The sequence below is a fragment of the Ruditapes philippinarum genome, unplaced genomic scaffold, assembly GCF_026571515.1.
Source record: "Ruditapes philippinarum isolate M1 unplaced genomic scaffold, ASM2657151v2 ctg5294_1_1_1_1, whole genome shotgun sequence".
NCBI classification, from domain to species: Eukaryota; Metazoa; Mollusca; class Bivalvia; order Venerida; family Veneridae; genus Ruditapes; species Ruditapes philippinarum.
In genome coordinates this window covers 31,354-56,406 of record NW_026866295.1, presented here as the reverse complement: position 1 = coordinate 56,406, position 25,053 = coordinate 31,354, and the positions used below count along the sequence as shown (strand labels likewise).

Here is a 25,053-nt window from a genome sequence, read left to right as displayed (position 1 = left end):
AGCAGCGAAGAATACTTAACATTGTACAACAACTTTTCGCTCCCTTTATCTAATCTTACCGTTTTTAAAACATATATAAGGCGGCTAGAAATGTTTTAAACCAATTCTCTGTTTTGTATTTTTGCATGATTGATCTGTTAAGGTTGATTTCGAATAAAATTCTGCTTTGTATTGAAAGGATACGGACGAAAACTTCTTACCGGCTTGTTCTAGCAGAAATCTCTTCCATCTTTGTAAATAACTCTGCATCAAACTCTTGCTTATTCTGGAAGATTAATATCATGAAATGATTAACTTTTCATTTTTATAATTTTGATTTTTGTATTTAATGCCTATAGCGCTCTTAATAGTGGGTACTAAATTTACTTACAGAAGCACGAAGACGATTAACCGCTGGAGTTTCAGGGGCTAGGGTATCAATATGTTCCAGGGCTTATGCACAAAGGTGCATAAGCAATTTTCTTGCATCTGTTGCATAAATTTCACGTTTTGTTATTTGTTTCTTACAATATGGAAAACATATTTGCCATGTTTTTCACATACTTGTGCACTATTATTTATCAGTTTGGTCTAGATGGAAAAGAAACGTCCTAGCTATTTTTTCACAGCGCCCTGAGTCAAACGTATCAAAAATGTGCAAACACAGCGCGTGGCCGCATGGTTTTATTCATTTTTCCATGTTTTCTTCTCTGTATTACGGCGTGTGCAAGTTTTATTTAAAATTTCTTTATACTAATGTTCCCATTACAACTTTTCTTGTCTTTTTAGCTAATGCAAAGGTAAGTACTATAATGATAAAATATAGAACGCCTGGACTGTTTTATGTGTACAATGACTGATATACCTGGTTAAATGTCATTCTTATGAGTCCGAGATACAAAATGCTGGCTCGAAATCCCAATATGCTGGGTCGAAATCCCAATGTGCTCAGCTATTGAAGTGTTATGTCGGGTGCCGAATACATTTTCTTCAGCCAAGTGAATGTAGTGTCGGCTGCATTAGTCGTTAATGTTCAGTTCTTAAACCCAAAAGGCATGTGGTAACACAATTATGTTGAGTAAAAAGAATATAATGTGAGGTGTTACAGTTATTATGTTAGGTAATTATAATGCTGTTTGATGCTCTTCTTATTATGTTCAACCATGAAAACAAAGTGGTACTATTATTTTATTTAGCTGAGTCAGTGTATTATTGGGTGATACTTTAATTATTTTCAGTTGCGATTATATACTGTTGGGTGCTTTATTCATTCTGTTCAATCATGAAATAGAACTGTTAAATGGTACTATCATTATCTTGTGTGCTGATTATATCTTCTTCAGTCAAGTCAATATGTTGTTCGGTGAAAAAGCCATTATGTTCAATTATTAAAAAGAACTATTCCTTGGTACTTTCATTATGTTCAGTTAAGATGATATACTGTTCGGTGCGGATGCTATTATGTTCAGTGGTGAACTGATATCGTCATTATGTTAAGTTCAGATGGATGATATACTATACAGTGTCAACAGGTTGGCACTTTGTACTTTCGGTTTCTACAACTATAATATTAAATATACAAATAGTGTATTGTTTGCTTTTGTATCTATGAATTCACTTTCTTAAGATGTGCATTTACATGATATATTTGAGAAAAACTTGCCAACAGTTCCCAATATTAAATTACTATTAGATGAGATCGAAATACTGTATCCGTTCTGTGTATTCATACTACTGTGTTCGAGGTCCTTATCCGCAGACCAACGGAAAGGGCCGAAAAGTTGCGATTGAGATGTTTGACCCGAAGATATCCGAATGTACCCAACATAATTGTATGACCACTCAGCACAATGTCAAATGAACCAATAACATTAAGTAGACTAAGCGTAACAATTGCATCACATACAAGCATTATAACATTACTGCCAAACAACAAACTATCGCACCTTATTAAAATGATGTTATCATTCAGCAGTTCATATTTACGAGTAACCACACAAGAGCACATTACTCCACCTTAACATAAAAAACGACATTACAACATATTATTACAACTGAACAATATGATGTCAACACATACTAGTTCATTTACATAATTGAACATAATGTCAGTTGTACCCAACAGCATATCATTTCAACTGAACGTAATGATATTTGACCGTACAGCATTTCATCTGAACTTAGCATAATGACGGTATCACACAACACTTGTATTGTTCACTGCTGAACATAATGTCCTCTGTACCGAACAGTATATCATCTGAACTGAATAATGATAGTAAACAGTTCATTTCAATAACTGAACATAACGACCTTTGCAGCGAACAACACATTGACTTGACTGAAGAAGATATAATCAGCACGCAAGAAAATGATAGTGCCATTTAACAGTTCTATTTCATGATTGAACAGAATGAATAAAGCACCCAACAGTATATAATCGCAACTGAAAATAATTAAAGTATCACCCAGCATATTGTTTCTCAGACTCAACAGAATGACATTTAACCAGGTATATCAGTCATTCTTAACATAAGGCAGTCCAGGCGTTCCATAATCAAAAGTTTCTGTATACTCTTGATAGCGAGCTCGAAGGGCCTAGCGAGCTTTACGGTAACGCGAGTACCTGCTAAAAGTGATGGTTTTAAAAACTTTTGTCCGAAGTACCGAGTTAACACATCACAACTTTTCGAATTACAAGATAACGATAAAAACCGAGGAATTCTGACCGAAAACGGATGCGTTGACTGGTCACCCGCGCACTTCTTTTGGAAACATAATTGGAAGGGAAACCAGAATAAACGGAAGCAGAGTATAAAATACCGATGACAGTTTTAAAACGGAAAATGTAAAATGAAAATTGAACGAATATACTTTTTACGGTAAAGGGAAATCGATCTCGCTTTGAGGCTTTGCCTTTTTCATATTAATATAAAGCTGCTTATTAGACAATTCAAAACACCTTGCTTCATTGACATCCAATGATTGATCGTTGTTTACAGTTGGCGGGTTTTAGGATGCCAAAAGGTTTTAATACAATTCCATTTTATTTAGTTCCGCCCATTGTTTTCTCGTTTAGGGCACACACATTCTTTTACTTGGGGACCATACGCCGCTTTTCATGGAATGACACTACTGTGTCACATTGAAGGTTCCATGATAACCGCCGTATGAACACATCTGCGGATGTTTCTAAATTCAAAATTTCACCATTTTTGTGTTTAAATGTTGAATTCTGCTTAAGCCGGTGCTAGGGGCGTGGACGGTAACTTGCACTTTCCAGTACCGTCCATGAACAGACTCAATCAAACCGAGCCTGCAACATTTTACAATTTTGCCGTGTTGGGCTTTCTTTAGGGATTCTGTTTTTCTCTATTTTAATGTAAAAATAAACTATCAGCTTATGTGTAAAAATTTGTTTTTTGTACAGTTATGTTTACTTATGTGTATTGACAAGTATAATTGTGACTTTAAAACGTCCTTTTGCTCTTTTACATATTGTACAAAATATGGATGTTAAATTTATACACGTACATTGTTTTTCTATTTTTTCAGTTAGTTTTTTTACAGGAATCGCATAAAAGTACATGCACTCATTCAAGTTAATGTATAAATTGATTTAATCTAGACACTGTATCTTCTTTTATGTTTAAAAGTATTTTGGTATCCAAAATGAATACCATTAGAGGAAGCGTCTCTAAATTTCTGAATTTTAAAATGATAAAATAACGCTACACCTTCGGTTTATGCTTTCAAATTTAACATATATCAACAGAGGAAATACCTGTTAGTTCTTTCTGTAGCTAAGATTGGAGGAGAAACTTGACTCGACGTTGAACATGAAACTAGAAAAAAATGAATAATTAAAACTAGTATTGAACTGAGCAGAAAACAAGAGCTGTTACGCAAAAGTGAAGAATATCCCTGCTATACTTTGTACGTATTGCAGAAAGGTATTACGAATTGAAAAAAGAATAAAACAATTAAGTGCATAATAGTGTTTATCTGAATAAAGCACTATTAATAGCCGATTTACTACCTTGTCCTTGGAGGTAAGGGCCAGGGTCTTAGACGTAACACGTCGTCCGAGTATACTAAAGATTTGTGCCAAGTTACTTTAATTGTTTCAATACATTGACAAATACAGTCCGGACACGAATTTGTACCTTAAACCTTTAAGTATGACCTTGACACTTAAGGTAGTTATATGGGCCTTAGACGCGACACATTGTCTTGTTGTGGTAGACATTTGTAGACATTTGTGGCAAGTTAAAATCCTTCAAAGTATGACAAAGTTACAGTCCGGATACGAGTGTGTACCTTCAAACTCTTCTTTCGAGAATGAATACATTCAAACTTAAAGTGTGACATTGACCTTGGAGGTAAGGTCATGGGTTTTGGACATGACACGTCGTCGTGATGTGGTAAACATATATCCTATGTAATTTAAAAACCCTTCCATGCATGACAAAGTTACAGTGTGGACATGAATGTATGTGCCGTTAAACTACAACTGTGTGAATGTGAACCTACACACTGTAAGTGTGACCTTGATTTTAATAAGCCGTCCTCTGGGGGCACAAAATTGTGAAAACATGAACAAAGTAAATGTTTACCATGCGTGCAATTAATTATTAACTTTGAAATGATAAATCTCAACACATGATAAGTATTATATTTAATCGACGTTTTGTAAATGTTCCCTGAGCTTTCTAAAGTGACTGCTAGTGTTTGAAAGATACACACATAAAAGATTAATATTGAGTTATTTTTATTAATACCCAAAAAAGATTTTAAAGGCTTATATAATTGACAAAACCGTTAGCATGACATTTTAATAAGTTTGTTAAAAAAAAGAAAACAACCTGATTGTGATTGACGGTTACTTCTTTTTTTATTGTCTCTTTCGGTCTCAGAAGACTTCAGATCATTCAAAAGAAAATATAGAAATATACATTGTATCAATTATGAACATACGCCTTATTTCCATTAAAAAATTATTATTGCCATTATATCAGTCAATTTAAACTTAATAATTATTATTTGATTCATAATTGAAATTTAAAAAAGAGCAGCATCATATAAGATCAACTTCCTCTGATAAAGATAATATAAATAGTGAAACAACTAAAAAGTGTTTGTATAAATGATGAACATCAATTTGGTAGGTAGTTGGATATTTGAATAACCAACTACCTACTAAGTGGTATAGTTGGTGATTTGTCATTCCAAACTGTTTAACAGCTGGTAATTTGTAATTCAATCCACTAATACCAGCATGAAATGTTCAAACACTTCATACATCTTTAAACACAGAATAAAAGAATGGACCTAACTTTCTACCAGCAGGTTGTTGGTTATTCGAACTTTGCATGTTATATCCTCAAAACAGTAAGTTCTTTTTCTGGAATAAATGTAACGGATATATAGGAAGATAAATTTGTTCTTCCACACTGAAACACTCTGTCTCCCTATATTCGCCAGGAGACTCAGTTGGTTATTTGCAAAAGTTGTATTTCTCTAAAATCAGAAAATATTTTTTTCAGAATAAAAGTAACAGATATATAACAAGACAGATGAATTTGAGCAAATGGTATCACCTCGTCTCCCTAGGTGGACCAAGAGACTCAGTTGGTTATTCGCGCGAATCCCCAACTACATACTAGAAGGTAGTTGGTAATTAGGATATTGCATATATTCGTCTGAAAACAAAAATACTTTTTCATAACAACGTTTACGGTTATATAACAAGATATGTGTTTTTATGCTCCCCGAAAAATTTGTCCGTCCGTCCGTATTTCCGTCCGTCCGTCCGTCCGTCCGTCCCCTTTTCTTGTCCGGGAGATAACTTTGAAACAACAAGAGGTATCAACATGACACTTTGTAGGTAGATAGATCTCATTGAGTAGGTGTGCAGTGCACAAGAACCGTAACTCTGCCTTGCCTAATTTTTGAATTATTCCCCTTTGTTTATTTTTACACTTTGAACTTTGTCCGAGACATAACTCTTAAAAGTATAAGAGGTATTAACATGACACTTTGTAGGTAGATAGATCTCATTGAGTAGGTGTGCAGTGCACAAGAACCGTAACTCTGCCTTGCCTACTTTTTTGAATTATACCCTTTGTTTATTTTACACTTTGAACTTTGTCCGGGACATAACTCTAAAAGTATAAGAGGTATCAACATGAAACTTTGTAGGTAGATAGATCTCATTGAGTATGTGTGCAGTGCACAAGAACCGTAACTCTGCCTTGCCTTATTTTTGAATTATCCCCTTTTGTTTACTTTACACTTTGAACTTTGCCTGGGACATAACTCTAAAACTATAATAGGTATCAACATGAAACTTTGTAGGTAGATAGATCTCATTGAAAAGTTGTGCAGTGAACAAGAACCTTAACTCTGCCTTGCCTAATTTTTGAATTATCCCCCTGTGTTTATTTTTACACTTTGAACTGTGTCCGGGACATAACTCTAAATGTATAAGAGATATCAACATGAAACTTTGTAGGTAGATATATCTCATTGAGTAAGTTTGCAGTGCACAAGAACTGTAACACTGTCTTACCTACTTTTGGAGTTATTGCCCTTTGTTCATTTTGACATTTTGAACTTTGTCCGGGACATTACTCTAAAATTATAAGAGATATCAACATGAAACTTTGTAGATAGATAGGTCTCATTGGGTGGAAGTGCAGTGCTTAAGAATCATTACTCTGCCTTGCCTTATTTTGAAGTAATTGCCCTTTGCTTATTTTTACCTCTTGACTTTTGTCCGAGACATAACTTTAAAACTATTAGAGATATCAACATGAAACTTTGTAGGTAGCTAGATATAATTGGATAGAACTGCAATGCTTAAATAACCTAAACAAAGCCTGGTCTAATTTTGGAGTTATTGCCCTTTGTTCATTTTTACACTTTGAATTTTACCCGGGACATAACTCTGATATCATCAGGAAACTTTATAGATAGATAGATCTCATTGAATAGAAGTGCAGTGCAAAAAAAGAGACTCCGCTTTGCCTAATTTTGGAGTTTTTGCCCTTTGTTCATTTTTTTTATACTTTCCTGTGTACAGAACCTTCTCGGGGAGCATCACCCGGTTCAACCGGTTCTTGTTTATAATATGGTAACACCCTCTTCAACATAAATCGACCTGCGGACTCAATTGGTTATTTGCGTGAAACTAACAACCAGAAGGTACCGGTAGTTGGTTATTGGAACATTACATGTATTTCCTAAAAAGAGAAAATACTTTTTTTCAGAATAAAAGAAACAGATAGTTAGATGAATTCTTTGACCTTGACCTTTGACCTAGTGACCTCAAATCAATAAGAGTCATCTACTAATCATGACTAGCCTCCATGCCAAATATGAAGACTGTGGGTCAAAGGAATCTAAAGTTATTGGACGGACAAGGTTTTTTAGTCAAGGCCCCCGTGACCTTGACCTTTGACCCAAAAATCAATAGGGGTCATCTTTTAATCATGACTAACCTCCATGCCAAATATGAAGACTGTGGGCCAAAGGAATCTCAAGTTATTGGGCAGACAAGCTTTTTAAAGTCAAGGCCCCTGTGACCTTGACCTTTGACCCAGTGACCCCAAAATCAATAGGGGTCATCTACTAATCATGTCTAACCTCCATGCCAAATATGAAGACTGTGGGCCAAAGGAATCTCAAGTTGTTGCGCGGACAAGCTTTTTTAAGTCAAGTTTCCTGTGACCTTGACCTTTGACCCAGTGACCCCAAAATCAATAGGGGTCATTTACTAATCATGACTAACCTCCATGCCAAAAATGAAGACTATGGGCCAAAGGAATCTCAAGTTATTGGGCGGACAAGCTCTTTAAAGTCAAGGCCCCTGTCACCTTGACCTTTGACCAGTGACCCCAAAATCAATAGGGGTCATCTACTAATCATGACTAACCTCCATGCCAAATATGAAGACTGTGGGTCAAAGGATTCTCAAGTTATTGAGCGGACAAGCTTTTTAAAGTCAAGGCCCCAGTGACATTGACCTTTGACCCAGTGTCCCCAAAATCAATAGGGGTCATCTACTAATCATGACTAACCTCCATGCCAAATATGAAGACAGTGGGCCAAAGGAATCTGAAGTTATTGGGCGGACCAGGAAAAACTGACGGAAGGCCGGACAGGGAGACGTCCGGACGGCCGGACGAACAAGCTGATTCCAGTATACCCCCCTTACAACTTCGTTGTGCGGGGGTATAAAAATTGTTCCAATAACCAACTACCTTCTGGTTGGTAGGTAGGGATTCACGCGAATTAACCAAATGAGTCTGCTGGTCGATTTATGGTGAATAGGGTGTTACCATATTATAGGAACAATCATAATCCGTTATATAACCGTAACATTTGTTTTATAAAAATACTTATTGTTTTCAGAGGAATATATGCCATATCCAAATAACTAACTAATTTCAAGTATATAGTTGGGGATTCGCGCGAATAACCAACCGAGTCTCTTGGTCGACGTAGGGAGACGATGTGATACCATTTGCTTGAATGTATCTCTCTTGTCATATATCTGTTACTTTTTTTTCTGATTTTTATTTCTTTTATTAAGAGAAATACATGTTATATTCCAATAACCAACTTCCTTCTGGTTGGCAGTATGGGATTCACGCGAATAACTAATTGAGTCAACTTGTCGATTTATTTGAAAGGGATGTAACCATTAATTAAAAAAAAACAAATATATTTTTTATATAACCGTAACATTTGCTTCAGATTTTTTTTTGTTTTCAGACGAATATATGCAATATTCGAATAACCAACTATCTTCTAGTAGGTAGTTGGTTATCCACGCGAATAACCAACTGAGTCACATGGTGGACAGGGTGTTTGAGAGTTGAAGAACACTTCTATCTTGCTATATATCCGTTTTATATTCATTCCGTAAAATTATTTACTGTTTTAAGGGTAAAACATGCGAATTACCAACTACCTTCTAGTAGGTAGTAAGGGATTCTCGCGAATAACCAACTAAGTCCCTTCTTATATTCTTTGTTTAAAGATGTATGATGTATTTGCACATTTCATGCTTGTAAAAGTGGATTGAATAACCAACTTCAGGCTGTTAAATAGTTGGGAATTGACGAATAACAAACTGCCAGATAGTAGGTAGTTGGTTATTCGAATATTCAACTACCAACTATCCACTACTTACCAAATTGACGTTCGTGTAATAGGTACACTTGTAAGCACCGGATCATTGTATTACATCTTCGATTGTGAACATATTTATCAATTAAGGACATCTGTCGCATTTAAATACCTGTAACGATTTATCTTAAAATTTGCAATATGTCATCTTTGACCTGAAGTCCAGATTTGCCAGTTTATCTGAAGTATCTTCTGGTGTTTTTTCTGCCCTTTTCCGTCATTTAAGACTTCCTTTATCTTACATTGTAAGGTAAGTTGTAACTTAAGTATTTAGCATGTGTTACGAAATTGTTTCTATACATCGTTACGATATGTTTCATATCTTGACATTTGCATATTGAACAATATTTTTGGACTTGTATCATAGTTTGGGTACCTCTCTGTTGAAAATGTGTCAGAGATAAATCGTATACATATACATGCACAGTGCGTTAACTGGAGTGCAAGTATTAGTTACCCGCACTCCAGAGCATGCCCATTGATTGGCTCATTTTTGCTGGTGTTTACTTATCGTGACGGCAGAGAAAGGGAAATATCATATTCAGATGCTCGTTCATTTGATACTTTTTTTCATGGGGTTTCATATTGTAACGACAGGCAACGTCTTGTTATATTGACTATGATACAAAAGAGAAAGAACATCAAAACATTCGGCAATCTGATTAATACACGGGGCACTACGCCCACTCGTACAATCAGATAACCTCGTGTTTTGATGCTCTTTCTTTTACTTAAACGTTGTATTAAAAATATCTCTGTAGTGACTTTTGCCGCTAAGGTCATATTGAAACCACTTGTGCAAAAGAAATAAACTATTGCTCAGCATAATAAGACAAAGATCGTCTAAAACTTTCAAATTTATACCGTCAACTCAATAATTTTTGGAAGAAGGCGTACAAAACTTGTATAGCATATAATGTTTAAATTGAATACCCCGGCCACAATATTCAAGATATGCCCGCGGACAGCACACACAACTGTTCTTAATGCTTAAGTAAGGGAACATGACTCTGCTACTGCTTTCCAGAATTATCTCATCTTGTTAGTTAACAAGTATGTCAGTAGGTGTGTTTTGGTGGGGGGGATCTTCGTCTGCACATGCGCCCGTGCATGCATAAAAACTCGTGCCAGACACGTGAAACATATGGGCAATCTTCGTGCAAGACACGTGTAATATAGGGACAATATTCTTGTTTAGGCAATCTTCGTCTTTATCTTCGCCTGCATGTGCGTCCATTTTCGTCTGCATGAACAAAACTTGTGCCAGACATATAGATGAAACCTTCGTGTTAGAGACAATTTTCATTAAACTAAGGGAAGTGAAATAACTATTACAATCAGTGTTTGGAGCGGAGTTATTAGTATCCAACAATCAAAACAGTGAATTAATTATCCAATAATTGCTAGAAAATACAGCAACAGGAACTTCACTATAATCAATGTTTTGGTACATTTCTGCGGTAAAATAGAGTACCCAAAGAGTTCTCAAAGCATACGGTAAGGGTATACGGTACGGGAATACGTTTCCACGTACAATGGTACGGGAATACGTTTCCATCATAAGGGTAAAGGAATACGGTACTGGAATACGTATCCACGTGATCATATGGGTAAAGGAATACGGTACTGGAATACGTTTCCATCATATGGGTTAAGGAATACTGTACTGGAATACGTTTCCACGTGATCATATTGGTAAAGGAATACGGTATTTAAATACGTTTCAATCATATTGGTAAAGGAATACGCTACTGGAATACCTTTTCACATGCAACAGTACGGGAATCTTCGCCTTTCAATAGCGTCATTGTCGCGTATACAGGTTCTTCGAAGTTGTTTCTGCAGGACTGTTTACATTGGAGTACATTAAACATTTATGGTAAAAAGAAATGAGAATTGCTGGGGACGTTATTGATATCTGCTAATTCTAAACACAGAATCACTCATTTGAGTACTTAACATCCCATTTTCATTTGATCTGCCTATTCAAGTGCTTCGAATAATTGTTTCCATGTTATAAATAAGACAGTTTCGAAACGATGTTTGAACAATAAAAATGTACGCACATGTACTTCTGTATTCTATATAAAGTGACCATCTTGAGTAGGGAGAGAATTTTGGGTTTGATCGGGAATGAATTAATTTTTGTATTGATATTATTTGAATTTCCAGCTAACCTTTGTGATAAAAGAGTAGCGAGTAATTATCAGCTTTGTTGCATTTAAGCTTAACAAATAAAGAACTACTGTTTCAAATGGATAATTTTATAACAAATCCAGTGAGTCAGTTATCTTTCTTTGGAGTCACAGTTTAAACGAAATTGTTTAAACGTGAGAAATATCATTTACGGTCTACCTGTATATCATGTATAAAAATATGAATTACGATTAAGTAACCATAGTAACGAGAAATTTAATCTCTAGTTTTAAAGATGTTATTCAATTTAATCTCTAAGGTTAAAAATGAAATTCAGTATGTTTGGTTAACTTATATGGCGTTTATGAAAGAAAAAAGTGATGGGTATATTACGTTTAATGCAAATAGACTTTGAAATAAAGTATACTGTAAGATTTAAAGATGCACTATTCCACTAATGGAATCTTGTTTATAAATGTAAAACATATCTTTTTTATGATAATATTTATTTCATGAATCATTTTATATTATACTCTGGTATATTTATTTTTTACTGTTTGAAAAATCCAATACTTCCTCCAAATACACTAAATACATGTATTTAGACAAAATTTAAGTAAACGTTCATAAAATACGTCAGCTTCTTACAAAAGTATATATTCAAAACATGAATTTATTTCCATATTTTAGGAGGGTTGTCCCAATATTCTGTGACGATATTGTTTAAAAGCTTAATAAAATAGTTACAAATTTGATATTTTGATGTCATATAAACACATATTATGGACACATTTTCATAAATGTTCAATGAAAATATCAACAAACAACAAAATTATGCCAAAAATATCATGGCAATTTTTTGAATAGCGGCGCACGTCAAACGTCAAAAACGGCCTTAAATCTAGATGAATCGTCTTTCACAAATACTCTCCATAGCATTTAACGCATAAATCATGTAAATGGGGCAGTTTTTCTCATTTTTCGTCTATTACGGACTGATACTGCATAAATCATGTAAATGGGGCAGTTTTTCTCATTTTTCGTCTATTACGGACTGATACTATGTGATCGTCATTAATCTTTGTTGAATGTTTGGACGGCATACACTAATTGCTTGCTTTAAGCGAGATTCCGGTCTTGTTGCACCTGCTTTACCTGTGGGAAATAGGCGACTGAGATCGGTCTTCCTATTCGTCTCTTCATTATTTTCGCTTTCTGTAGTACAGAACTCTGGTTCCGTTCATATATTTTGTACACAAATTTGGGGATATGTTGTTTAACTCTTCTATCCGGTACATTAGTTGAATAATCTTAACAGGTGTCATCCCGAAATACTCACTTAACGCCTGAAAACTGTTTGATGCGCCGCAATTTCATCGGACGTCGCCATTTTAACTTTCCTATTTTCTTTGAGATATTTTCATTTTCCGTATCTCGTTTGTTTCTTAAGTTATCTAAATTTTATACAATGATATCAGTGAAGCAACAGAGGAAGCCAATGTCATATTGTGCAGACAAATCATCAGATATTTGAAATATACGTAATTTATTTAAGCCTTTTCATAACAAATTTCAAATTAATTGACGTGCGGCGGTAGTTCAAACCAATGTCGTTAATATTGAAAATTTTGAAGACACTAGAGTAGAAATTTTGTAAATGATTTGTTGTTTTGTAAAATAATAAACCTATATGTCTGGAAACTTTATACTTATGTGCTTTATGACATTGAATAAAATTTTATGGCATTTTATAAAAAATGCCCTTTATTCATTCAAACATATATCTTTTGTTTTCCCTACATCCATACAAGTTCGTCCTTGCTGTGACTCTTCCCAGCACAAAATCATAAATATGTTAAATGTGTGAATTGATATCTACTGGCGTTAAAAATGGACCGTCTGTAAGATTTGTCACGGACTTTTGGGACAATCCTCGTATTTCCATGGATATTTTAAACTTTGTCGACAGAATTATTGTTTTAAGCTTTAATTTAAAAAGGTATTCTGATTGATTCTAATAAGTTGCATTTACCTCCAATTTTATAAATCGAGGTTTTTCTGTGTCGAATATGAAATACATAAACCAGCCACTGACAGTTATATCCTGCATTCTACCCACGCAATATAAAATTCATTTTAACACTATGACGATGTGTATGACAGATACAAAGATTAGGTATCCATGGTAATCGAATACTTCACTGGTTTTTGACAAACATTAAGTTGTATTTACAACAAAACTTTATAAAAAATAGCGCTTTTTAGTGGGTTAACATCGTGACAAAAAATACAGTTGTAATACAAATGTTAAACGTGATTATTCAGATAGTTTCTACAGTTTAATCTTTTTTTATCTTTCATCATCCTTTTTAAAAGTCATATATGTGGAAATATTTACATAGTATGGTGGGTTTATTGCATCCATTTACGGAGTTTAATATATGACGGGTTTATAAAGTAATGTCTTTATGAATTCATATGTGTAAAATATATGTCCGTTATTGTAAAAACTCATTTAAATATGAAAGCGTAGAAAGGTTAATACGCTGCAATCTTTTTACTCATATTATGTAAAATGAGACTGTGACGATAAACATGCAATATGCCAATATTTTCTCTTGAGTTCACTTGTTTTCTATATCATACTTAATACAACGCTCAGTTACAGTTCCCAATACTCAGAGAAGCAAACTGCAGAGAAATATTAACATGCATTATAAAGCTGCATAAACGACATTAAACTCTAACTTGCTTTTTTCAAATTTTAAGAAAGAAGTTGATTATTTCATTTTAAACATCAGTCCTTCCTAGTTTCCTAACTTTTATTAGAATGTTGTTAGAACAGTTACAATTTAAATGTAACGCCGTACTTTCACATTGTTGACGCACGATCACAAACGAGGAAATCCGTTTCATTATTTTATTGACACTTTGGTTTTGAATGTAAATATTTATTAATAATAAAACACGTCTTATTGCATTTTGTTCAATTCAATAGCTTATTGTTAGAGGTCCGGAACTTAGTGCATGTATTAGAATAATCATATAAGAAGTATAGGAATGCTTTGACAACTACAAAAAATACGAGTCCTGTTGCACTTTTAGCACTCTTTGTAAAAGGCACATGGTTTATGAAATACACTATAAGTCAGAAACATATCCTCTCAACAAAGTCCAACTGGAGCTTGTGCCTCTATATTGTCAGCGACTCAACATCATAGTTCTTTCTTTTCAAATTGTACTTAGGAAAAACGATTCTTGAAACACTCGTTTAATCTCTGTCGTAAGTATTGGTTTCACGTTCTTTCATCTTTTTGAGCAGCTTTCGATTGTGTGCAATCGTCCTCGCCTTCCAGGTCGGGAATGTCGTACCTTTCTAACACTTTATCAAACAAAAACTTCCTCTTAAGTGTGCCGTATTTTAAAGCTTCTTCAGGATCATAACCTTCAGAATCAATCAGCTGCTGAATAGTCGCCTTTATAGATTTGTAGACGGGATCTTTTTTCATGGCATCAAACCACAGCAGTTTGCTACCAAAACTATTCAACATAGCCGTCATTTATGTTCTTTTCATATCCTTATACACATCTTCCATGGCTTCAGCATCGCTGATGTCGTTGTTTACCTCAATGAGCTCATTTACTTTAGTGTCATACTGCGACTGACACTTCCGGAACGCTTCATCTAAAATTTCGTCCAAAGGGTCTAAATTCAAAGACTCCCCTGATGAATCTGCCATAGCAATATCACTTCCACTATCATTGTCATTATCACTGAACTCGTCTTCTTGATCTATGGGTCCAAAAAATCCTCTTTTGCATCTTCATCATCAGAGGTAGAATGTGCAGACTTTTTATGTCGTAACATATTATCCTTTCTGTTGTATTCTTTAAAGCAAATATCGCATCGAAACATCACCTTCGACGTTTTTAACGCAAATAAGAAGGAGTTTAGGAAGTGATTTATATTAATGTTGTCCCAACAATAGTGATATCATCATTTTTCATATTATCATGATTAAGTTTTTTTCCCCACTAGATTTTGCATGTCTATTGTTCTTGTTGTTATCACCAACTTTAGAATTTTGGCGTCTGCGTCTTTTTAGATAACCTTTCCTTTTGGTATTTTTCTTTCCAAAATAGCCATTTCTTTGATTACACGTCTTCACTCTTTTCGGCAACCAAGCTGACAATGAACTGAACAAGCGTTCAGTCGTTGTATGAAACTATAATCAAATGTCTTTAAATAACGTTTTAAGTTTCTTTTTATTTCTGATCTTTAACGCAATTGGATCATTCTCGGTTTTCAAAACTTGACTAATGACCTCATTTTGTTTATTTATTTTGACAAAGGTAATAAACATATTGAAAGGTGTATAACTAATCTGTCTATGTACATACTATTATGACTACAGTATCTAGCAAAATGACAACGTTCTCAAGATATTTCACAAGTCATCTTATCGCACCGCTAACACTTAACGTTTTGTGGCAACGGCGAGTATTGAATTTATATCTTTACTGTCCTTGACATGTTCGGGTATTTGAAAGGGAAAACAGTTGTATTTCATGCTGCTGCCTAAATACAATTTGTTCGTCGAAAAAAAAACTTGACCAACCACTTGTTTTTACTTCACAGTTATGTCGAAGGAAAGACGCATCTCTTAAAGACAGTTAAGGTATGATTTAACCGTCATTTTCTGATTGGTTAAAATACTTCTTCCCACACGTCTGGCACGAGTTTTGTACATGCAGACGGAAATGGACGCACATGCAGGCGAAGATAAAGGCGAAGATAAAACGAAGATTACCCTAACAGGAATATTATCCCTATGTTACACGTGTATGTCACGGAGATTGTTTCTATGTTACACGTGTCTGGCACGAGTTGTTATGCATGGACGGGCGCACGTGCAGACGAAGATTTCCCTACCAAAACACACCTACTTATGTCTAGTTTGATGGTTATGATAATGTTTTTTAAAAAAATAAGAAAAATTGTCCAATTGTGTAAGTCAACATATATTCCAAGTTCCGTGAATATTGTGTTACAAATGCTACATTAATGCTGTATGAAAGATATAAAAATAACTTTTTTTTATTTAACAGCGTTCACTCAATGTGCTTTTATATATTATATTAATTAAAAAAAAACAACTTAAGACGGGCACTGTCTCCCGTTTCTCTACCTTTTTAATAAAATATGTCACGCTTTCAAATTGTATTTAACAATTTGTAATCAGTAGTATATTTGTCAGGAGAATGACTGCCTTGATGTTATTTAATCTTAGGAAAGATTTAGTAATAAAAACTAGAACAAACTTCCAAGATATGGAGGCTGGGCAGCATCGCCTGACTTAAAATTGAATTTGAAAAACTAGCGTGTAATTGTTTAGTTAACACTATTTTTTAGGTATTTTTATCTTTTTCTATCTCAAATCCATATATACATTTAAGCAACAAACTCTGATTATTATTTACACCCAAAACAAACACACATCATAAAATTTTATCAGCCATATATACGAAATATCTTTTCACGTATAGGTCTTTTATACGCAACAATACTAGACACCTGGAGAGCCCAAGCTCTAAACAACTTATAATCAAACAAAACAATAAAATCACCACAAATATGAAGAACACTAATTTAAAATGAATAAGATACAGTATATACCACAAACATTCAACCAACAATATTAACTTCCAAAAATCTAATCAGCATCAGAAAAGCAGACTAAAGCACCCAATATTTACAGATATCCTCAAAAACAAAGCATCAACTATATAACTAACACGACAAAATCACTCCAAACATTCAACCAATATCAACCAAATATATCTTACCAAACAGATATAACTCAACAACCAAATAAAATACAACAACCAAAACAACTAATTACAACCAATGAACCCTGATCAATAAAGATCACCACAATTAAATTCAACCAACTTCAACAAATCAACAAAACTCCCTTCAAAACAACAAATTCTCTTCTAAAAAAATTAATAAATAAATAAAAAAAAATGATAATGCTAAACACTGTAAGTGTGCTTCCCTAACTGATGTAAAGTCATAAATAATAATGGTAAACCAAGTTTAAAGTACGTCCCATTAATGCTCAAATATAGTGTGTGTAAAGATGTAATTTGATAACAGCAATACACTTAATAAAATGTTTTGAACAAGATATTTTTATAGACAGAGACGATTTTTATCGTTAATGTCATTTTACTTTAAATTAGATTATACGAGGACATCTTTTGTACGCTTGAGTAACCAGTCGGAAACGTGAAAACATCATGAAAATACACAGTCAATTTCCTTGTATTGCTATGTAAAACATTTACTTTATAATATTTAAATAAAAAAGCATACTAAATGTCACTGCAAATTTTACGAAAGCTAATTCATTTAAAGATTTTAATAAATTAAAGAAGTTCAATGCAAATTAATCTGATATTTTCTACTCCATTTGCAAAACGTTAGTGTCGTTCTTGGACTAACAGTGTAATGTTATATATTGTTTATCATTCATTCATTTCTATCTAACAAATTTCAAGTTTACTTACAGTAGGGTGAACGTTTCGGTTGTCAAATTTTGTCGTGCGTGCGTTTTTCGTTTATCGTGCGTGCGTATATCGTGCAATGTGCGTTTGATAAAACGCTTTCTCAAGTATGCATCGTTTACAAGCGTGTAACGTTTATCTTGCATCGTTTTTCGTTTATCGTGCGTTTGAAAGCGGGCGTTTGTTATCTCCAGAAACGTTTAGCGTGCGTCTGCGTTCGTCTAAACGTTTAAGTACCATGTTTTGCGCCTGTTACTTTTGAGAAGTTAAAAATATCTTAAATAGAGCTAAAGTTGTTGATTACGATATTTTATTTAACGTTTAGAAACGTTTGTATTTTTGCGTGCGTTTTAGCGTGCGTATATCGTTTAGCGTATTTCGTTTAGCGTATATCGTTTTGCGTGCGTTTGCGTTTTTCATTTGGTAAAGCGTGCGTGTAACGTTCGTTCATATAGCGTGTAACGTGCGAGCGTATTTTCCAGAACGTGCGTTTTTCGTGTAAACTGAATAGGAATTTTTAAATACAGCCAAACATGGCGCAAAAAAAATTCAGCTTACTTTTGTTGAACCTGTACATAACTGACAGTTGTTAATGCAATCTACTATCCATAGTACAGCCTTATAATACACCGGAATTCAATATTTGAATAGAAAGAAATGTGTTTATTTAGTATTTAAACCCAGCGGTAACAATTAGTTTAATCATAGTTTATTCCAAACATTTACACAGTTTATATATAATTTATGACAAAACTTGAGCTTGCAACAGTTTTAACAAATATAGATATCAATTGCTTCGAAAATCAAATTTTGTCAGCCTGATCACGTATGGTAAGTCATAGACAACCTTAACTACTTATTTCCTTAAAAAATGAGACCGAAATGAATCCGAGATTGGCCAATTAAGGCGCTTTGAACTTTTGCCGAATATTTGAAGAAAAATCAAATCTTTTCATTTAGCTTTTTTCATATAGAAACGATACGATTTTTAAACGTCATCCATACAGCGAAATTATGGCATCATTAGCTCACAATTAATTTCTTCAATGGTGACGAGACTTGCCTTATAATTGAAATGTTCAAAAATACGTTATTATAAAAAAGCAGTGTTAACAAATTCTTGCCAGAAGAAAAGTTAAAGTTAACATTATAAACAAACACAATAAATACCTTAATTTAATTTTCCTCCAAAAATCCCTTCGAAATAAATCTTTTAAGACATACAAAAAACAGAAATACAGACATGCACAACCACCTGCCTTTTAACGACTGTGCATTTACAAAGATAACTTGGTAATTTTATCACCACATTACAAATTAAAATAGTAATATAAATATTCACATCCTGTTCTGCTTTAAGATTTTGAAAATGCAATTTAGATTGTGAATATGATATAACACACAGTGAATATTATTTATAATTTCTTTGACGACTAATGTTTCGATCAATGAGATTGCTGATATTTCATGAGCAAATTAAAAGTAATAATATAATATTATATGCAAATATGATAAAATACGGTAACACTCAATGTAATAAGACTGACATTTACCAGACAAACCTTTCTGTGTGAGGGCATTCTAAGTTCATAAACATTTAACACCAATGTGGATATACCCAGCGAGTTGACTGTTTACAGCGGCAACGGAGCTCTGTTGAGTTTCCGCTTAACAGCTATCCAAGAACTAGATATTCCCGTCTTTGATATCAGTCGGTATTGAATTATTTTTCTTGCATATCTTATATTAACCATATTTTCCTTATCTTTTCATTCAGTTTTTTTTGACAGAAATAATCTGTTTTATTCTGTGAAGTAAGGAATGAACTGAGGTGACACCACAATTTACTAAAATTATATACCACGATTATAATCATAGTATTAACTGCAATTTAACTTTTGCGTGCTTAGCAATGCAATTATTAGACATAATCTACTAACATAAGTGCGGCAATTGAGAGCGATAATGCCTTTTGATTTGAGCACGTAGAAATAATCTAAATATATGTTTAATAAAACAATTTTTGAACTTGCATTATTATAATAACGAAAATAACAACATTGAAAATATTTAAAGTTTTGTCGACTTAATCTAAATATAACTTTTCATTTACAAATGCCACTCTTTGATTGATAGGCGTTTGCATACTTTATGCAAGATCAGTTTTATGAGATACTTTAAATGTTTATTGAATCATGTTCAACAAATGTAACTGAATATTTTAAGGTAATGTTTAAAGTTAAAAAGTTAACAAGCAAATCGTTTGAGTTTGAAATGTTTCTGTTTAAAATGAAATAAACATGTGTATAAATGCTATTCCTGTGGGTTATTTTGTTATGAAGGAAAACGATATGTCAATAGCCTTATATGCTGGACATTGTACTTGCATCAATTCTTTACAGTTTACATCAGATTTTTGACATAAGTCATTGCAGGATTCGCCGGTATAACTTATAAGTTTGAAAAATATGGTCAGAAATAAATATTTTATAATACAAAGTGTTTAGGGTAGTTAATAACAAATGCCTAAATTATAAAAAGACTGCCCACTCTTTTTATCATTTGAACGAAACATTGCATTCTAATGGATATTTATAACTTTTTCTTTGAGTCACATGGTTATTGATTATTCACATAGACTAGATTATAGATTGAATTGAATACTATTATGGTAACATTAAAGTTTTCTTGACTTTAACTTGTACACCCACCAATTACACATGGGTGGGCATAATGCCATTTTTTCAAATCGAAAAAAAATGTAACCGTTTAGAAAATAACACATTCAATATGATGTATAATATTTTGTTTCTATTACCGTGAGTAAACGTACATTCTATGAAGACCAATTTCGTCTTTAGTATTCAGATATTGCATGATATGGTTGTTTAGTTTCCGTTTTATGCAACATCAGAATCTATATTAGCAAATATTTTGAAGAATATTGACATTTATTATATGATCTAAATATAGCTGCAATCTCATTGGTCCAAACAGTAGTCAACAGAACTTTTTATAAAATCATATTTACTGGGTGTAGTATCATATTCACTGGCTGAATTGGATTTTCCCAGTCTAAAAATAGATTGAGAATCATACACCGTAGACTGTTAATTACGCGTGTTGATTAAAAAATAATTGTTGCTTTTTGTTCTTTATGGCATATTTCTCGATTAAAATATCAATACTTTACTATTATACTTAAAGGTTACACCGCAATGATGAGTATAAACTTTAATTATTTTTGTATGCGCAGCGTTCGCGTAGTCGTTGCACGCCTAACACGTGCGTCTTTTTTCCCGCGCTTCAACGAGGCAAAATTTGTACATGTATAATTATAAGGTTGTACTTTTGTGATTTTTTTTTAATTTCTAATTATTCATACAATAAAACAATTATTGACTAGTGAACCATTGAATATGATCTGTAATTATCAACTTATCCGCAACTGCTATTCCCGCATGATTTCCGAATCAGCACAAAAAACAACAACAACTATAACAACAACAAAAAAACCAAAACAAATGACCCCTAAACTCAATATCCGATATCAATGGTTGAGTAGAAATTTTGCGTCGGCCGAGGATCGAAGCAGCGACTCCTGGATTCTAATCCGATGTTCTCTTTTTTGAGACAAGCGGGCGAACAGACGGTTAATAAATCAGTAAGTATAGCAATTTAAGATAATTTAATTTCAATACAAATGTTCAATGTCCAAGCGCGTCCAAATCTAATAGTTACATGATAATCAAAGTGTTGAATCGAATTAAAAAACCAATTCAACAATGAATTCTTACCAAAAAGAGATATTCTTGTGACTTCTCTGGTATATCGATTTTTATCATTTGAAAAAATGTTTTGTAGATGTTATATTTAACTTTTCTGATGAGAACATAATTGTACGAATGTATGTTGACGATAAAATATTTCAATAATTAGGAAGAAAAAAATGTCATAAAATGTTAAGATTAATTGACCATAATAAAGTACGCTACTATTTGTGTTTCAGTATTGCCATGTTTTCTTTTTTACTTTTAGACCATAGAAATATAATAAAAACAATACCTATTATATATATTCTTTTAAATTAAATATTAAGAAATATTGATGAAATTAAATGCAAATTTTCAAAAAAGGCCAGTTAAAAATAGATATGTAAATGATAAACAGAAAATTCAAGTTTTCTTTCTGTTAATACGGGATTTATTCATCTCTCGTAAAATATGTGAACTATTTATTTATTACCATGAAGATAGGTTCTGTATTTAAAGAAAACCTGAATATCATCTTTATATTGATTCATAGTTATGTGGCTAATGGACATAACACATAACGATTGTAATGTCAAAAGATTGTTTTGTAAACAATAATATAACATAATGCTGATTAAAGATGAGCTCAACTATTTGTGCGGTTCTTATTTTACTTTAATGCTATTTATCTATTACCTTACCACTCAGTTTTATTTGATATACAATTCAACATTAAAAAACATTTACATTTAAAATATGACAGGATATAACATATCTTTTAATTTGTACATGTATTTATCCGGAAATTGTTACTAAAATATATTACTTTAATCGTAATACTGAATAAAAGCGATGGCCTGGCGGATTTCGCGTCTGCTTCTCAACCAATATATAATTAGATCACAAAGATCATGCTTCCTGCATATGGCACCATTACTGACTGATTCCAGGAAACGGACTTGAGAGCAGTTCCCGTAGGCTTAACATATTCCTTATATTCGAGCTAAAAATAAATTAAAACTAAAAAATACAAAATATAAAGGAGTTTTGGAAAATCGTTTACTAGGATTAATTTCTCAAAAATAGCTCTATTTTAATTGCAATCTCTTAAAATTTTCTTTAAAAAGTAAATTTGATTAAATAGATGCTGCCTTTTGTATTTGTGTCTGCTGAATCCGAATAGATATAGTTTTATTTTTGTTTGTTTGTTGTTGTTTTTATATACAACAAATTCTGATAGGCTGTTTCATACGAAACAATTCATTATCAACTTTGATTACATAAGTTTAGCGCTGTTTAAACAACAAAAGATTTATGTATGGCGATAAACACAAAAATCTTTGTCAGACTTTTTATAGTACGTCACAGAGTATTTATTGCAGTAAATGTTTTCAAAATAAAACAGTTTTTGACTAATATGTAAAAACACTGATAAGAACAATAATAGATATGCGCAATATAAATGTTGAAAAAATCATTATATATATAAAGATATAAAGTCATCACGCAGACAATCTGCCAATATATCTATGATACAACTTTTAATATCCAATAACGTTGATCGCTTTCTAAAATTATATTTCGAGTGAGATTTTCATTACACGAGATTTATATGAATGATCTTTTTTTTAGATCAAAGCGAATCAATTGCTAATCGTATTTTTATCTTTTATTCCTGTTGAAAAATGGATTGGTATTCTATGTGTGTTTTAAATCACACGTGTATCCGTAGAGAGTTTATCATTACACCTTCTGGAAAACCACTTCGATTGGGGGATAAAGATAAATTACATAACTTGATAGAACATTCTTATCATTTGGTAACCATCTCTTTCTATGCAATTGAAGTAATGCATACTGGTGTTTTGCAATCATAATGTTACCCTGTTATCACATGGAATTTCTTCTAGATACTTTAACAGCAAATATGTGATTATATGCTGAGAATAAGGAACTTTATTAATTTAAAGATTGTGTTCTCACTCAAGTCAAATCATTTTAAATCAATATGACGTATGTTATTTTAAGATAGATTGTAAAATATTCAACTTAATTATTTCATATAGAATCAAATGGTTTTGTTCAGTTAACGTTCAATCACTTCATATTAAACCAGGAATATATCTCGAAATACGAGTATATATTAAAAAAACCTGCTTGCCAGACGATTGATTAAATTGACAAAGCGATGATATATTCTCCTTAAACAAAGACGCAGAATGACATTGGTCAAATTTAACAGTAATTTGTCTGACAACATAAGTATATTGTCATATTGTTTTATTATATTATTTAACATAGTGACATTAACGTTGATATATTACGTCTGGCCTGAGATTACTCAACAATAAATACCTTGTTTACCTGAAATCTAACAATCTATTTGTCTATATATATTAGATAATTGAAACTCCACGTATATAAATGTAAGCAGACGAAATAAACGAAATAACTTCTTGAATGAAATGTCAATCTTGAACTTTTCGAATTTTCCATGAACCAATGTTCTTTTTATTGGCGTTTAATTGGGCTTGAATCCAAGAAGAAGTTAACTTTAAGCAAATATATTTGGTATCATTTTCGTCAAATATAAAAGAAATTAGTACTTTTGTTGTGCTATGTTTTCGTTTCATTTATTCAACAAATAGTTTTCTCAAAATCGACAACAACTGTTGAAACAACTAAATTTAAAAACTAAAATTCAATGTCAAGTTTACAGCTAACAATGATAATTAAAGCAGTATTAGCTGGTCGGTTGTCACCACAACAATTCCTATATACACACATTATACAATAATATCTATTATACGAGGAGTGTTCAAATATGAATGCATTTTAGCACCTAAAATTCGATTCTTTATAGGTTTCACGGATTTAAATAAAAAAATTATTCCCCTAAAGTAAACACCTCCATTCTAACAGATAAACATAAGATCAATTCCAATACATTGTCAAGGTCTATTTCAGGTATACTATTAAGACACTGGAATAATGCAGAACCGAGATGAATACGCTGAAGAACTGTCCGACCTTAAATGTTTATATCTTAGCTTTGGAAACAAAAAGAAGTCTCAAGGGGCGTGGTAGATGAATTCGGAGGATTTGGGTGTGGGGGCACAACGATTTTTTTCCGCTTCAGAGCGTCTTCAACTATAGACTTCTTGTGCGATTATGCGTTGTCATGCAGAAATCTAACATTGGATAAACCTGTCCTGTTGCTGGTGTTCGTTTTCGAAAGTATTCTTTAGTTTTCGAAGAATGTTTGCCTTTTAAATTTAAGAACATCAACCGTAATGGCGGGACTCTGATTTGTGAAGAAATGATGGTCCTTGTCGCAATGCATTGGACTTTGTAGTCTACATCTTGTTAAAATGTTTTCGTTTTGTCCAATGAAAATTAAACCATGTTTACTCACTATAGT

General features: G+C 32.9%; 1 long non-coding RNA gene across 1 annotated transcript; it reads right to left on the bottom strand.

Moving 5' to 3' along the window:
• Positions 1 to 200: 200 nt before the first annotated feature.
• LOC132732042 (uncharacterized) lies at positions 201 to 19,148 on the bottom strand. Its single transcript, XR_009625971.1, has 3 exons — positions 19,051 to 19,148; positions 3,764 to 3,824; positions 201 to 265 (listed from the first exon to the last, which is right to left on the bottom strand). It is a non-coding gene; the product is annotated as an uncharacterized LOC132732042 (long non-coding RNA).
• Positions 19,149 to 25,053: the final 5,905 nt, after the last annotated feature.